A 15,475-nucleotide genomic window follows, 5' to 3' on the forward strand; every position below is an offset into this window, starting at 1 on the left:
CCACTGCGCCACCGGGCCAGCTCCTATCATTATTATTTCTTAACTTCAGGAACCATATTTTTAAGTTTCTGAAATGCTTTTCCAAATCACTTTGTTTAAAATGTATTATAGGCAACACTTAGTTGGATTTTACTCCATATCCAGTCAGAATCTTTTTGTTATGATAGGTGACTTCTACACCATTTGTTCATTGATATGACATATATATGCATATTCAGTCTTAAATTTGCCTTTTTATTTTATTTTCTGCTCTTTGCTTTTCATTCATTTTGCTGCACACTTGACGGGATTCTTCAAGCTGCAAATCAGTGCCTCATAGAAAAATACAGCACGATATTGAAGTTTGTGAACTTCATAACCTAAGGACTAAGTCATCTTTTATTTCTCCACACCTCTCCCACCAACCCTACAGTCCTAGAGTAATGCTGAGTTTATATTATGTATTTAATAGATATCATTAATTTGACATTCCACTGTGTGTTTGCTATATAGACACTGTCATCAGGGATTTAATTTGTTTCATTCCCTCCAGGGCTTGGTGTTATTAAGCATTGTAAAAAAAAGTATTCATTGAGTGAATAAGTGGTCAGATTAATCTGCCTAGAGAACAGCTTTTTACAAAATAGCTTCATGCCCCAAATCAGTTTTTCTTTGTGCAATATATGGTGCAAATACATCAGAAAATCTACCTTTGAGCCTGTAACACCACGATCTACAGGATAGGAGAAAGGTAGTTGGGTTATATTTTTTTGGAAAAGCTTCTATGCTCACTTACCGTTATACTATTATTTTTCCTCTGAGAATAATTTTCCAATTTATAATAGAAATCAGTAGGGGAAATTTCCTTATAGAAACTTACTCTATAGTCAAAGTCAAGAGAGTTCACCTGTTGGACAAATGTCTACCAAAAACAGTAACAAAATGCCCATTACAAGATTTCGTACTTATTACATTGTTAGATCTCTTTTAAACAATAGAGACATTTAAATGGTTAAATGACCCAGCCTAAAGTCTAGCCTAAGAGTTTCCCAGTTTAGTCCCATTTTGTTTCTTCCTGGCTCTCTTTAATTAGCCTGATGGAGCGAACTCTGGGTCATGTCTCATGTGAGCGTGAACCAAGCTCCCAGCCCATCAATGTTTCAGTATTTCCAAATTTCTCACAGTTTTCTCCTTAAAAGTAATGCATGTTTGCATCGCAAACTCTTCAGAAAGGCGAGCTCTAACATGATTCAGATTTGGCTTTTTGTGGATCCAAAATGATACACTCTGTAGAGTTTCTCGAGGCTTTTTCTGTGAAAGTTGATTCGCACTTGTAATTGGGCAGATTCTGGGCAAAGTCCCACTCAGTTGCCTCCAGGGCCAATCTAGAGAATTCTCTCAGTTGTTTTCTCTTATTTCCTTCTTTCACATTCCCTTCCTTCCTTCGTGTTTTGATGAGAAGGGGAAAATTCACCCCCTGTTAGTCTTTGACGATATTCCCATCAACTTTTCCTGGTTCTCCGAACGTTTGACATAGTGTGATGAGTAATAAGGAGAGGCGGAGAAGTTGACCAGGAGGTGAGAGTGACGTGAGTGGGTAGCGTGTATGCCAATCCTCAAAAGAATCATCAACAGCCTGTGCCAAACCCGGCATACAGTTTATTAGGAATTTAAGTGGACATTTCAGCCTTGGGATTACCATCTGGTTCTAACACTAGACTAACAGGGCTTTGGGAAGACCACATGGCTAATCACCCTGTCTGCCTTCCTTCCTTCCTTCGAACCCACCCTGTGCCAGACGCCGTTCTGGTGAACAAAACAGATGGGAGGAGACTGACAAAGAGACAACATACACACTGGATAACTTACTTATCTAGCATGTTAGAAAGTGATCATGCTGTGAAGAAAAATAAAGCAGAGAAGGCGATAGGGAGTGCTGGAAACAGGGAGTGAGACGACAGGTTCCATCCAAACCTCCTGAGTCAGAACATCCACGGTGTGAAGAGCAAGAATCTGAATCATGAACAAGCTCCCCAAGGGCTCATGGTGCATTCCAAATTTTGAGCAAGCTGCTCTAAATAAAATTCCTGGTGCTGCACTGCATCTCATAAGTAAAGAGGGAACAAGGGTAACATTCTTCTCCGAAAGTTTCATAGATTTTGTTGTTTGTTGAGGCTGTTTTTCTCTGCTTGCTTTTCCTCTGGACAAATATTGAGAACTTCTCGGCATCCTCGTGCTCCTCTCCATGGCTCTCACACTGACATGTGAAGGCTGGCTTTCGGAGGAGATGGTCAAGGCAAAAATGCCAGAAATCTCAGTCTGCAAGTAAGATGCAATGATCGGTTTCAATAAAATAACCCAGAGAAGATGATACTTAGACAACAAGTCATCATAATAAAATAATTAACTGCCATATTACTTTATTCAATTACACAGCAGTGCTTTTGTTTGGACTTGAGGATGCAATTCAATTTCCTTTTGCTAAAAACACATGTGGTCATAAATTTCTATTATCTTTATCTATGGCAATAGACTACTCTGATGGCTCTGACACCGTATGACCTGTTGACCACACAATTGGTCAGGGCAATAAATCGTGATGAACTTTGTCCAGTGCTCTTACTAGTGAAAGATTGAAAACTGAGATATAAAGTAAACGATATAATAAGTAACCCCTGCTGTGCAGAGGAAGGGGGTTGGGACTTGCTGTAAGGAAAGATAAATGGAAGCACAACTTCTTCCTTTCGGCCTCCCTTAGCTACCTCAGGTGTCTTTCTTGGTGGATCCTAGAGTCTTCACATGAGCTGGATGTTTGTGCAGCCCACAAGAAAATGCTTTTCTCCTGACCTTTGTCTGAGCCATGGGAAATAGGATAAAATGAGGGCAGGAAATGTGTAGGACATTTCCCATTGGCTTTACAGTGAGAGTGGGTTATTAGTTTAACTCTTTTTAAAAAAATTACTGAACACCAACGTTACTTTTATATTTTAAGCAACAACTTGAATACACTCCAATTTAACTTTGACTCCAAGCAAACAAGGCATATTGGGATTTGAACTGTTGAAGTTAATATATTCTCTCTTCTGTCTAGAGAGCCTGTTCCTTTATTTTCCTAAATTTTAGTAGAAATTTTACATTTACCAGGAACTTTTGTATGCTACATTTGCTGGACATAATCATATTAACCAAATGCCAAGACCTCTGGAGCAACATGCCACAAAGTAGCATCCATGCATTTTAATAATACTCTTCATAAAGTGAAGATCTGCTTCAAAGGACAACCCCAAGGATCTGTATCTTAATTCTGTTGGTTCCCAAGATAAAAGAAAATGCTGGTCAGTGGATGAGGGTAATAGCGGAAGAGCCGGCGTGTGTGTGTGTGTGTGTGTGTGTGGAAGGGGTGGAGTGTTTATCAGGACTCCGGGCTTAAAGGTTTATAAATATGTGAAGAACTAGAGCAAGATCAGAATGCTGACCTTGAGAAGATAATTGCTGTGTGTGAACTCCCTTCTTCAAGTCTGGGAGACGGTAAGCAACCTGGGGCCCCGCCCTGGGCAGCAGCAGGCTTACTGTCAATAGGTCCTTCTAGTCTCTGGCTGCCAGAGTTTGCGTGACAGCAGCGCAGAAGTTCATCTCCAGCCTTGCAGACAAAGGGGAGCCTTAACAGCTCCAGCCAGGACTTCTAGAGAACACAGGTGGACATTCTTTCCCGCTTCTCCTCATAGTTCAGGAAATATCCTTGTTCCTCGGGCAGGACACTCACTTGCTTGTGGGGCAGAGAAATGAAACCCTTGCCTCCCAGACCAACAGAAGCTTGCTGTCACTGTGACTATGCAGCCATGGTACACGCCTGTCCACACTACAGATGTCTAAGTGTGGCACCACGTTACACTAAGAAGACAGTCTGTAGTCAATTTACAAATTGTTTCCTAATACAAAAGATAGTGTCAGAGGGTCCTTCATAAGATAAAATGTTTTTTAAGTGCTATTTTCACATACAATTGAACCAACAAATCTCTTTTAAAACTACTCTTTACCTATTAAACATTTTATGAACTCTTTTCAATGTGGGAGCTTAAACTCTAAATGATTAGAAGTAGAAAATGGAGTATTACAATTCTAAAACAGTACTATTATTCCCAAATCAAATAATTTTAGAAATGTCACTGCTGTGTTTTGTTTTCCATAGCCCATTAATAAAACAGTATTATCCAGGGGCCAGCCCTGTGATTGAGTGGTTAAGTTCATGCATTCCGCTTCAGTGGCCCAGGGTTTTCCCGTTTGGATCCTGGGCGTGGACCTTGCACTGCTCATCAGGCCATGCTGAGGTGGCGTCCCACAGAGCACAACCAGAAGGACCTACAACTGGAATATACAACTACATAGTGGGGGGCTTTGGGGAGAAGAAGAAAAAAGAAAAAGAAAGAGATTGGCAACAGATGTTAGCTCAGGGCCAATCTCAAAAAGAAAACAACACAGTATTATCCATTCAGATTTGGTTTTTAATTGCTCCTTGGGAGAAATGTTTGTTACAATTTGGCCTTTTTTTGAAGAATTTGTCCATGTGGCTAGAATATAAACTTCTAACATCACAGAACCAGTTTGCCTTAAGGCATTTCTCCCTATAAAGGAATATAGTCCTATTTAATAAAGTGATTTATTTCAAAACAATTTATTCAAAACATGCATGGGTAAGGCACTGTGGGAGGGGTGAAGTGGGGAGGGGGAAAGTACCAACATGGTCCAAGGCCTGGCTCCACACTTGACGGGCTCTCAGACGCTCTGGGGAAGGGAATGCATAAACAGGATCCTATTAAACGGTAAAGCAAGGCAGCACCGCAGGATTGGGTGCCAGATGACGCGTGCGGGCAGGAGTCCTAGGAATGGCAGTCCAGCCAGCCAGATCAGGCTCACGGTGTGAGGAGAGTTTAACTACCTCTCCCTGGGGCCTTTGGACACTACTTCAAAGTGAAGAAGGATGGATTGAAGCAGGTGGAAAGTGGTGTGTGTTTTATAGACTTGAACTTGGCATAGCAACAGCTCTAGGGCTTATAGCTCCAAAATGCCACAGTGGAAGCTTCCTTAAGCTCTGCTTAGCACTCCTGAGTTTCACAGGCACCTGACACAGTCCCCTTCATATACCTCAGTGGGGATCTTTTTCCCTTTAACTAAAGTCAAGTTTGTTTCAGTGATGAACTGAACTGTGCACTGACTTTGTTTCCCTGCCACATATTACTAATAGGGTGAAATTAATCACTCTAAGTCATGAAATAAAGCTATATTATTTACCATCCTGGCGAGGATTTTGGATGTAATACAGACTCTGCCATTGACTATTACAGTCTGCAGTACAATCCGTATTTTCACTTTCCAGAGATAATGTTTATTACTGGAACCCAAGCACATACTGGAGACCTGTTTCTGGCCCTGGCACTCATTATAACAAAGTGTTCGAGTGTTTGGGGGTAGATCTAAGGATGACCTAAGTTAAAGAGTATTCTTAGAGTAAGCGGGGCAAATATAATCATTCGATCTCGAGCCCTTTCCCTAAGGCCCCTTTCATCTTTAAGTCCTCTTTCTAAAAAACAAGGTTTAACGACAAAATCTGACGGTGATTCCTTGGCATCTTCCTCCTGGTGCCAGCCATCTGGCAGTACTATTCTTGGTAATGGAAGCATATTGAATCTATGATTTGCTAATGTTGGGGCCACATGTCACTACCTTCCAGCATTCTGGGGGATGCAAGAGTGAGATAACAAGGCTGGTTCTCATTTCCTTCCAGCCCAGGCCTGAAAGCAAGTATGCAGAACCACACAGGACAATGCAATGTGAACTAGGTAAAGTCGTGCTCTGACAGAGCCCTTTAAAAACAAACAGATCGACGCGAATGACTCTCAAGATAAAATTGAAACCTCACTTACTTTATCTCTTATTAAAAGAAGTTTCCTCAGACCGAATCTGGAAGAAATGCTTCATTTACTTTGACTCTAAAGTTAATAAAAGAAGGCCTATTATTAGATCTATTTCAGACGTTGTTAGAAGTCAAAGAAAATCTATATAAAGCACATAGGACCCGAACAAAGTCGAGATTCTGTGGCTCAAACACCTGTGGGTCTCAGAAGCTGCTACTGTGTGTCCCCTTCGTTAAGGGAAGATTTATTTTCTAAGCCGTTGAAAGTTCACTCCTCTTGGCATGCCTGTCTTCATTTCAGAGCTCAGTGAGAAAACCACAGGACCTGAAACATTTCATCAGCTGGAGTCACAGGGTATTTCAGTGTGAGGCCCCCTGACACCATGCAAGACTCTCTGTCTTTCTCGTGTGATTTAGCTGTTCCACAGGCAGGTGGACGGCCATTTCATAGACAAGATGTGAGCGTGCCCCCCAGCCCATACTCAGTAAGCTAACGAGGCACCATTTTTATCTAACCCCTCCTGACTCTTTCTTCCACTCATTCTCAATCCATAGCCTGGTGTCTCATTAGATGGCTAGCCATCTTGCCTGATGTCTTTGATAACAGAATTTATTTATTATCTATATCTCAACTACTTCAAAAAAATTTTTGAGATGGTTCTGCTACTCTCTAGATCCCTATGAAGATGGTTTCTGCTGAAAGGAATGGGCAATAATCCTTTTTTTCAACCTGATGTTGCTGGCCTTCAACTCAATTCAGGAAAAAGGTCACACATTTTTTTTTTTTTAAAGATTTTATTTTTCCTTTTTCTCCCCAAAGCCCCCTGGTACATAGTTGTATATTTTTAGTTGTGGGTCCTTCTAAGGTGACAATGCTCATAGCCATTAGATAGCAACTAATGAAAACTTCTTTTCAATAACTCCCTCCTACACTAACATGAAACGTTTAGATAAAGAAATCACTACCCTTCCTCTCACAGAGTCTGAAATGCTTTGTTGTTGCTGTTTTGAGTTCAGAATTTTCTATTACATTTTCCTTCTTTTAGACAAGCTTTCTACTATTAAGAAAGCCCTCTCCAATTTACATTCATGTAGTACTTAGGATAGAGTATAGTAAAGAAAACGCGTTCTTTTCCTGTGTTTAAGTAAAGAGATTTTCCCGCAAATGAAGAAAACTGAATGGAATTCAGTGTCTTATTTAATTGAAATAAAAAAATATATGTTAAAGTTTAGAAAGAGGTTGCCTGCAAGTAAATTCCATCGCCCAGTTCTAGATGTTTAATTTTGCTCACAAGATTTTGGGTCACCATAAGAGATTTGAAAGGAGAGAAAAACAAAGAAAAAGGGAGAGAGAGAAAAAAATGTGTCACTCAGTAGATTGCAGAAAAAAAATCCATATTTCACATCTGGTTATGTGAACAAACACCTATTCTCCCCTGTGACCCATTGAAACAAATAGTTGGGAACAGGACCTTACGTTTATATGAGGAAATATACATTCCACACTTTAGATAGAAGCTGGCCCTGATAAACAATGCGTCTGGGGAAGAAGTGGGAGAGAATCTGCTGCTTCAATGTGAAGGGAACGCACGTCCATGCCATACCAGTTTGGGGGGCGGGGGGAGATACAAAGGAAAGAAATTCCTCTAGTATCAGAGGCAAGACAGATGCACAGGGTCAGAGGCATTCCTTGGGTCTCTCTCTAAAGACGCTTATTGACACGCAGAATGGTGATGGATGTGTTGACTCTATGAACTACGCTTCTTGGTGAGCACAGTAAAAGCACTATTTCTCTGTGCATTTTCCCCTAAATTTCTGAAGAATTTACACCCAGAGATTAACGATCTATCACATAACCTGTCAGTTCAATAGGTTTATTTTTATTTTTTAATTTTTTCTTTTTTAAAAGATTGGCACCTGAGCTAACAACTGTTTGCCCATCTTCTCTTTTTATTTTCCCCTGCTTTTTTGTTTTTTCCTCCCCAAATCCCCCCAGTACATAGTTGCAATTTTCAGTTGTGGGTCCTTCTAGTTGTGGCATATGGGACACTGCTTCAACATGGCCTAGTGAGCAGTGCCGTTCCATGCCCAAGATCTGAACCCTGGGCTGCCGAAGCAGAGCGTGCGAACTTAACCACTAGGCCATGGGGCAGGCCCCTCAATGGGTTTATTTTTTAAAAACTTGCAAGATGATCCTGATCGAAGGCATCTACCTAAAAATTCGATTCACAGCTTCAGTTTGACACTTAGGATATAACTGCTGCATCCCCAAACGCCTTCATTGGTGGTCTCCACAGAGAAGGCCAGGAAGATCCTTTTCCCTTTCTTTGCTTCCCTGTCTACTTATCCCTCTAAGTGTTTGAGCCAAGCCTACCAAGGATTGATTCTCTCTCGCAGTGACACACAGTCCAACAGACTCAAGGGGCCGTGGCTCTTCTCTGTGAAACCTGTGACGCTTTGACTTCTTACCTGTCAATATTATATTTGTAATGTATTAGAACTATTAGTACTAATATTCTTAGTAATTCTATAATAGTATATTAAAACTAAAAGTAGCAGGCATATTATAATTACTAGTAATATATTACTAATATATATTAATATTATGCTATATACGTTATATGTTAATATATTAGTAATATAGATTAGTCATTCATTCAGTACATAATTTTTGAATATTCATTATTTGCCAGACACTCTTTTAGCTCTATGAAGAAAATCATTAATAAAATACACACAAATCCTTGTGAATGTAGAAAGTTACATTCTACTGGGTGAAAACAAAATGAACAATAACCCTAATAAATAAGTAAATTAAATAATTGATAACTACTATGGAAAAATAGAAAAGTAGAGCAAGACAAGGAAATCAGGAGTGCTGTGGGAATGAAGGATAGATTGCAATTTTAAATAAGGTTAGCATCATTGAGAAGTTGAGTTTTGAGCAAAGGTTTGAAGAAGAGGGAGCTATCTGGGGGAGAGTAGATCCAGGTAGAGGGAGCAGCCTGTGCAAAGGCCTTAAGACAAAGAGCTACGCAATGTGTTCAGTCAACAGCCAGGAGGCTACTGCAGCCGGCACGGAGCTGGCAGGGGAGTGAAAGAGATGAGGTCGGGAACCAGGAACCAAGGGTGCAGGGTGTGGGAGCTGACCACAAGCACCTCAAATGACATTAAAGGACTTGAGCTCTTATTGTGAGTGAAATTGGGAACCACGATAGGGTCTTTATCAGGGGAGTGATGTGATCTGATATACGTTTTAAAAGAGTGACTCTGGCTCCATGGGAACAGGGCACAAGGGGGCAGAGGCAGAGTCTGGGAGACCAGTTCGGAGCCACTTCAGGAACCCGGCACAAGATCACGTAGCCTGGACCTGCTGCTCACAGCGATGCTGGTGAGAGCTCTTCTGAAGTTCCCACAACAGGATTTCCTCATGCATTTGATTTCTTCAGACCTGCAGGACCCCAGAGGGGCATCCTTTGGGAACCATTCATCTAGTGCTATTTGGCTTTGGGTACGTCTGTCTGTAGCTCAGATTAGATAAGACTATCACCCATTCCTTTGCTCTCCCTTTGTTCATCTATTTCTAATTACATATTTGTTGTGCATGTTATTTCATGTTAATGATCCTCTTCCTTTGATACTTAGGGAAAAAAGAATTAAAAATAACATTTGTTCAGCAACTATACAAATCAGGCCCTGGGCTGGGCACTTTAAATGCATATAATGAATTAACTAACATTTATTGAGTGCTTACTAAATGCCACGCATTTTGTTAAACACTTTTTCTTTTTTTTTCAGTTGTAGGTCTTTCTGGTTGTGCTATGTGGGGCGCCACCTCAATGTGGCCTGACAAGCAGTGCCATGTCCGTGCCCAGGATCCGAACCAGCGAAACGCTGGGCCGCCAAGGCAGAGCGCACAAACTTAATCACTCGGCCATGGGGCTGGCCCCTCTGTTAAACACTTTTATACAGATCATCTTATTTAATCCTCTCAATAATCATGTGAAGCTACTGTTACTATCCCTTCTTACAAGTGAGGATATTGAGGCTTTATAAGAGGTCAGTTAGCTGCTCAAGATTATCCATAAGCAGCAGAGCAGGGACTCAAATCCAAGTTTGTCTGCAGCTCTTAAGTATTTTGCTTTCCATTTAATCCTCACTCCGAATCCCGCAAAAGACCGTGAGGTAAGAATTATTGTCTCCATGTAAGTTTAACAAATTTCTAGTCAACTTACTGTTATTTTCTATTGCTAGTATGTATGTATGTGCAGGCTCTCTCCAACTGGTTAATTAGTTCCTTGCATAGAGAAAAACTGAGTATATACCATAGAGTCAAGTATGATGCCTTGAGCATAGTTAGGGCTGAATAAATAAAAGTTGATTGATTTTGTGCTGTGTTGTTTCATGACATCATCTTACACCACATGCAGGATCAGATTCTACTTCTTTGTGCTCCCCAGAGTACACATTGCATGGTGTGTGCTCCAGAAATGTTATTCACAGCATATGCTTGTTACTTAATCTATTTCTCTCTTTGTGATTCTGCAAAGACTCTTTCAGCTCTCACCCAGCTATTTTGTCTGCTATGACTCTTATGATAAGAAACAAACACTATTTTTTTTTCTAGAACATTTTCATTGTACTCCCACTTGGGCAGATAAAAATGAATCTGACATCAGGGCTCAAACAACAGCAGTGTTCACATGGACTTGCTTTTCCCATCTTTACCAATCTCATGAGATCTTTAAATTTATAGGACTGTGCTCTTAACTCCTTCAACAAGTCCCGCAGGGGAACTGGAAAGAGATGGATAGTAATTTGAGCCAGGTCAAGGAAACGTGGACAGGTGTCACTGGCTGATGTCAAGAAGAGGCATAAGCCTGTCTGCTAATGTAGGGATCAGAAGCTCAGGTTGGGCTCCTGAAGAACACAGGAGATCTTGTAAAGGATTATACGTCAGGTGGACAATAGCTTCTTGCCCTTCATTGAATAATCTATTCTCTGACCATGTTGGGGAATCTCCACTTCTGAAAAAAAACAAACAAGCAAACAATGACTGCAAGAAGATGCTAAAAATCACTTTCATCCATTTCTTAATGAAGTATCTTCCCGTATCCTACTTTAAGAACATTGATTTTCTTCTCCCATCATAGGGTCTATATCAGTCAGCACAGGCTGACATAACAAAATACCACAGGCTGGGTGTCTTAAACAGTAGAAATTTATTTCTCACAGCTCTGGAGGCTGGAAGTCCAAGATCAAAGTGCCAGCTGATTCGGTTCCTGGTGAGGACTCTCTTCCTGGCTTGCAGAGAGTGGCCTTCTTGCTGTGTCTTCACGTAGCAGAGAGTAGGTGATCTGATCTCTCCTCCTCTTCTTATAAGGACACTAATCCTATGCAATCAGGGCCCTACCCTTATGACCTCATTTAACCTTAATTATTTCAGTAAAAGCTCTATCTCCAAATATAGTCACACTGGGGGTTAGAGCTTTAACATATTAATTTTGGGGGACACAATTCAGTCCAGAGCAGGGTCTATCTCTGTGATTGATCTTGAGACTGGGATCTATTTATAGAGTAGTTGAATATAAATTTTCTTTATCTATAGAATAGTGCTCTTGCTAGTGATTATTTAGGAGTGATAGGTTTATTTCTGGAATAGCTGAGTGCTATATTGTTCGTATTTTAGATGAAATGAACAATAACTTTAACAATGACAGCAGATGTTTAAAACCAGCCTTGTGGGCCTGAGTGCTACTGTTATCCGTGCGTCATCAGAAAATCTCATTAACAGTTGAGAAGGTCCCTAAAATGATGAGACAAATCTATTCTACTGTCCGCTCCAGGATACAGATCATCCTTTGAAGGTTTACTCCTTTCCTTCACTGAGTACAGATCATATAATAATATTATTCTAAGCTAACATTTAATATCCATAGTATTAAAAAACACCAAATCCTTTGCTTTATAATTTAGTCAAAATAAAACCATTTTATGGAACCAGCAATGTCAGGAGAAAAAACAGCCTCGTTGATCCTTGTTTAGATATGAACTCATTAAAGCCGTCTTCAGCTCAAATAGGACGTCACCTGATCTATGTCTACATGACTTTCTAAACAACAGACTGGTTTCAGTCAGTTTAGGGAAATAGTTTGTCAACACAATAGGTGTCATCAAGCTAGTTTTTTTTGTTTCTTGTTCTGGTGAGGAAGATTGTCCCTGAGCTAACATCTGTTGCCAGTCCTCCTCTTTTTTTTTGAGGAAGATTAGCCCTGAGCTAACTACTGCCAGTCCTCCTCCTTTTTGCTGAGGAAGCCTGGCCCTGAGCTAACATCCGTGCCCACCTTCCTCTATTTTATATGTGGGACACCTACCACAGCATGGTGTGCCAAGAAGTGCCATGTCCGCACCCAGGATCCGAACCGGCGAACCCCGGGCCCCCGAGAAGCAGAACATGTGAGCTTAACCACTGCTCCACCCGGCTGTCCCCAGTCCTCCTATTTTTGATTGAGGAAGATTGTCCCTGAGCTAACATCTATGTCAGTCTTTCTCCACTTTTATGTGGGTGCTGCCACAACATGGCTTCATGAATGCTGTATAGGTCCATGCCTGGGATCTGGACCTGTGAACCCCAGGCTGCTGAAGCAGAGTGTGCCGGACTTAACCACTACACCACCAGGCCAGCCCCATCAAACTAGTTTTTTTGATCAAATACATGTAGTAATGATTGTACTGTTTATTATTCTACTTGAGTCAAACACATAAATTGTGATTTCAGAGTCACATTTGGAATATGGGCAGCCACATTCAGACCCTTTTCATAGAATCCTGAAAGAGGAAGGGGCACTAGAGATCTTTCAGCTCAACTCCTTTTTGATGGTTGAAGCAATTCCTGCTGAGGGAAGGTAGGAAGGTAAGAAGGAAAGAGCGCGTGCTCAGCAGAACCTGGACTAGAACTAAGGGCCAGGTTTTATCAAGTTGTATCAAGTTTCTCACCAATATCATCCATTCTAGGTTTGGATTATTTCCAAAATATACCTCCATGTTCTTTTTCCAGCCAATGAAGTATATCTACATCAGCAATACCTGAAATGTTTCCTGATGAAAGGGTTTGAAATCCATGAAGTATTCTTAAAAGAGTATGAGAAGTAGCCTTTCCTTGATATCCTGAGAATTGTGTGGCTGCAATGTCTGTAAATTGCTATAATAAATCCTTTTCTTATAAACAGAGTTTTAAAAAAGTTCTAATTTTTTAGGTTTAAAGAATTTTCCTGAAAAAGTATCTTGCTCTTATTTACCAGCTCCATCCCTCCAATCTAAGCTCCTTTGCTTTACATTCCTGTCTTGAATTTTTGAAATCTCCCTTCCTTCTCTCACCAGCCTGAAGAACCTACTCTTACCAACTAGGTTTGGTGATTAGTGCAGGTGAGAAAATGGTGTGTGCCTGCAAAGAACTGGTGAATTGTCACCGTTTGTGTCTGAAGGCTCTAGAAATACAAGAATAGATCTGCATATAATATTTTTAAAAGCATATTGCCATCATTTCCTACTTCTAAGTGGCATGTGATGTGAAACAGCTGAAATGTTTCAAAAATGGGCAGATATACTAGACAACACATGGAGATGAAAGGCTGAAATTTAGTATTGGATTTAATAAATAGCATGAGACCTTCGGAGAGTCTGAATATTTTCCAATGTGTGATGTCCTGGGAGTGCTGTCATATTTATGTGGCTGTATGGTCAGACTCAAGCAGGAGAAATAGCTTGGTTTTCACATGCAGAGTGAGCAGTCAGACCATTGTGTTGTTGAATTGACTTTAGATATGGTAGGTAATATATATATATATATATACACACACACACACACACAGACCCATATATACACATATATGCATATATGCATGGTATAACTGTAAATATTAACGCATATACAAATATATAAATAAGATAATCTATGTACAAATCGGAGCGCTAGATTCTCTGAGAACTACAAAGATGATGAAGAGAGTATACTGGGGGAGTGTGGCAGGTAAACATTTAAACATCATTGGTTAGAAAATGATGGGGGCTCTGACAAGAGATCAGGAGACTTTAGACTCTAGGTAGGAGAGTTCTGGAAAAGGAAAGGAGACAGTGAGATCAACGTTTCCCAAACAACAAACAAACAAACCCTCCGAACAAAACAAAAATAAATGTACTTTGCTTCTTTGTTTTCTAGGACCCTTGATGAACCTAGATAAGTACAACTCCTAGGAGTCTTGAGTGCCAGAATCAGGTAGCATGGATTCAAATCCCTGCTCTGTCGCTTCCTAACTGTGTGATCTGGGAAAGTTACTGAACCTCTCTGTGCCTTTGTTTCTTCATCTATAAAATGGAGATGATGATAGTGCTTACCTCAAGGATTGTCATAAGGACTAAATGACTAAATGTGTGTAAAAGACTCAGAAACAGGTAAGTGATATAACTCAGAGGGTAGGTCTGGGCCTAAAAACAGGTGTTAGGGAGAATTTAGGGTGAGGAAGGGAAAAGAAAATACTTTCTCTTACTATTCCCAAGGACAGTATATTTTCTAGCTTTAAAGTCTGTTAAAAAATAGAGTGCGAAATATTACATTGGTAAAACATCAAGCTTGTAGCTTCAAAGTTAAGAGGCCCTAAGAAATGCGAGCTCAAGGGATCCCATCGTCATATTTCACAGAGGCTCCAAGGTTGCTTTATGGAAGATGAAAATTCATTTTCCCAATCAAATTACAGAGGAACAGATGAGTTAACCTTGTTTAGTGGACTTTTCACTTCCTGACATTTGGGTCAGAAAGGAGAAAACACCCAGCCTTTACTTGATATGTTATTTTCCCCCCTTTATCTGAGAGCAACAATATTCCTTCTTGAGTCAGTCAGGAACTGAGTGTGCAAACTGCTCCCTGGGCTGTTGGATACTTTTAGAAGCAGCTTTTAGGTTATTATAGCAAAACACAACGAGACTTTTATTTTTTTTAACTAATGTGCTTTATAAGTAACTGTCATAAAAATTGTATTAAAAGTACTTTCTTTTTAAGATGGAAATTAGACATCTTGGACCGTTTCCCTTTCAGGATTTTTCTACAGAGTACTTTGAAAGATACAACAAAAACAACTACAAAACCCTCTATAATTTCCAGATAAATGCCTCCAACAAAGTTTGTGAGCAGGCCTTTGAGGCTGCGTCATTAAACTGGGGACTCTTTTCTCCTCTAAGGACGCTAGAGTTTTGTTTGTTTATCTTGCTCTCTTTCTTAACACTTCAGGGTGAAGCAATGGACGGCTTTATGTCCTTGGGGTATTGAAAAAGACATACATCGTTTCTATCTCTAGGAGGATATATTTTGTTTTAATTAATTAAGATTTCCCTGGAAGATGTCTTGGAGCGAGGCAAGGTCGGGTGGACATTTGTATTCTAATACTGATCAAAATATGGTGAGTAATGTGAATAAGCAGTGTTATCTCTCTAACGTCATAAGAGGCATAAAATAATTGATATTACCAGCAAAATAAAGCAAGATTTAAAGCAACTGTCTCAACTTTTAGTTAAGCATGGGGAAACGGGAGT

Source organism: Equus quagga, chromosome 3 (assembly GCF_021613505.1).
Source record: "Equus quagga isolate Etosha38 chromosome 3, UCLA_HA_Equagga_1.0, whole genome shotgun sequence".
NCBI lineage: Eukaryota > Metazoa > Chordata > Mammalia > Perissodactyla > Equidae > Equus > Equus quagga.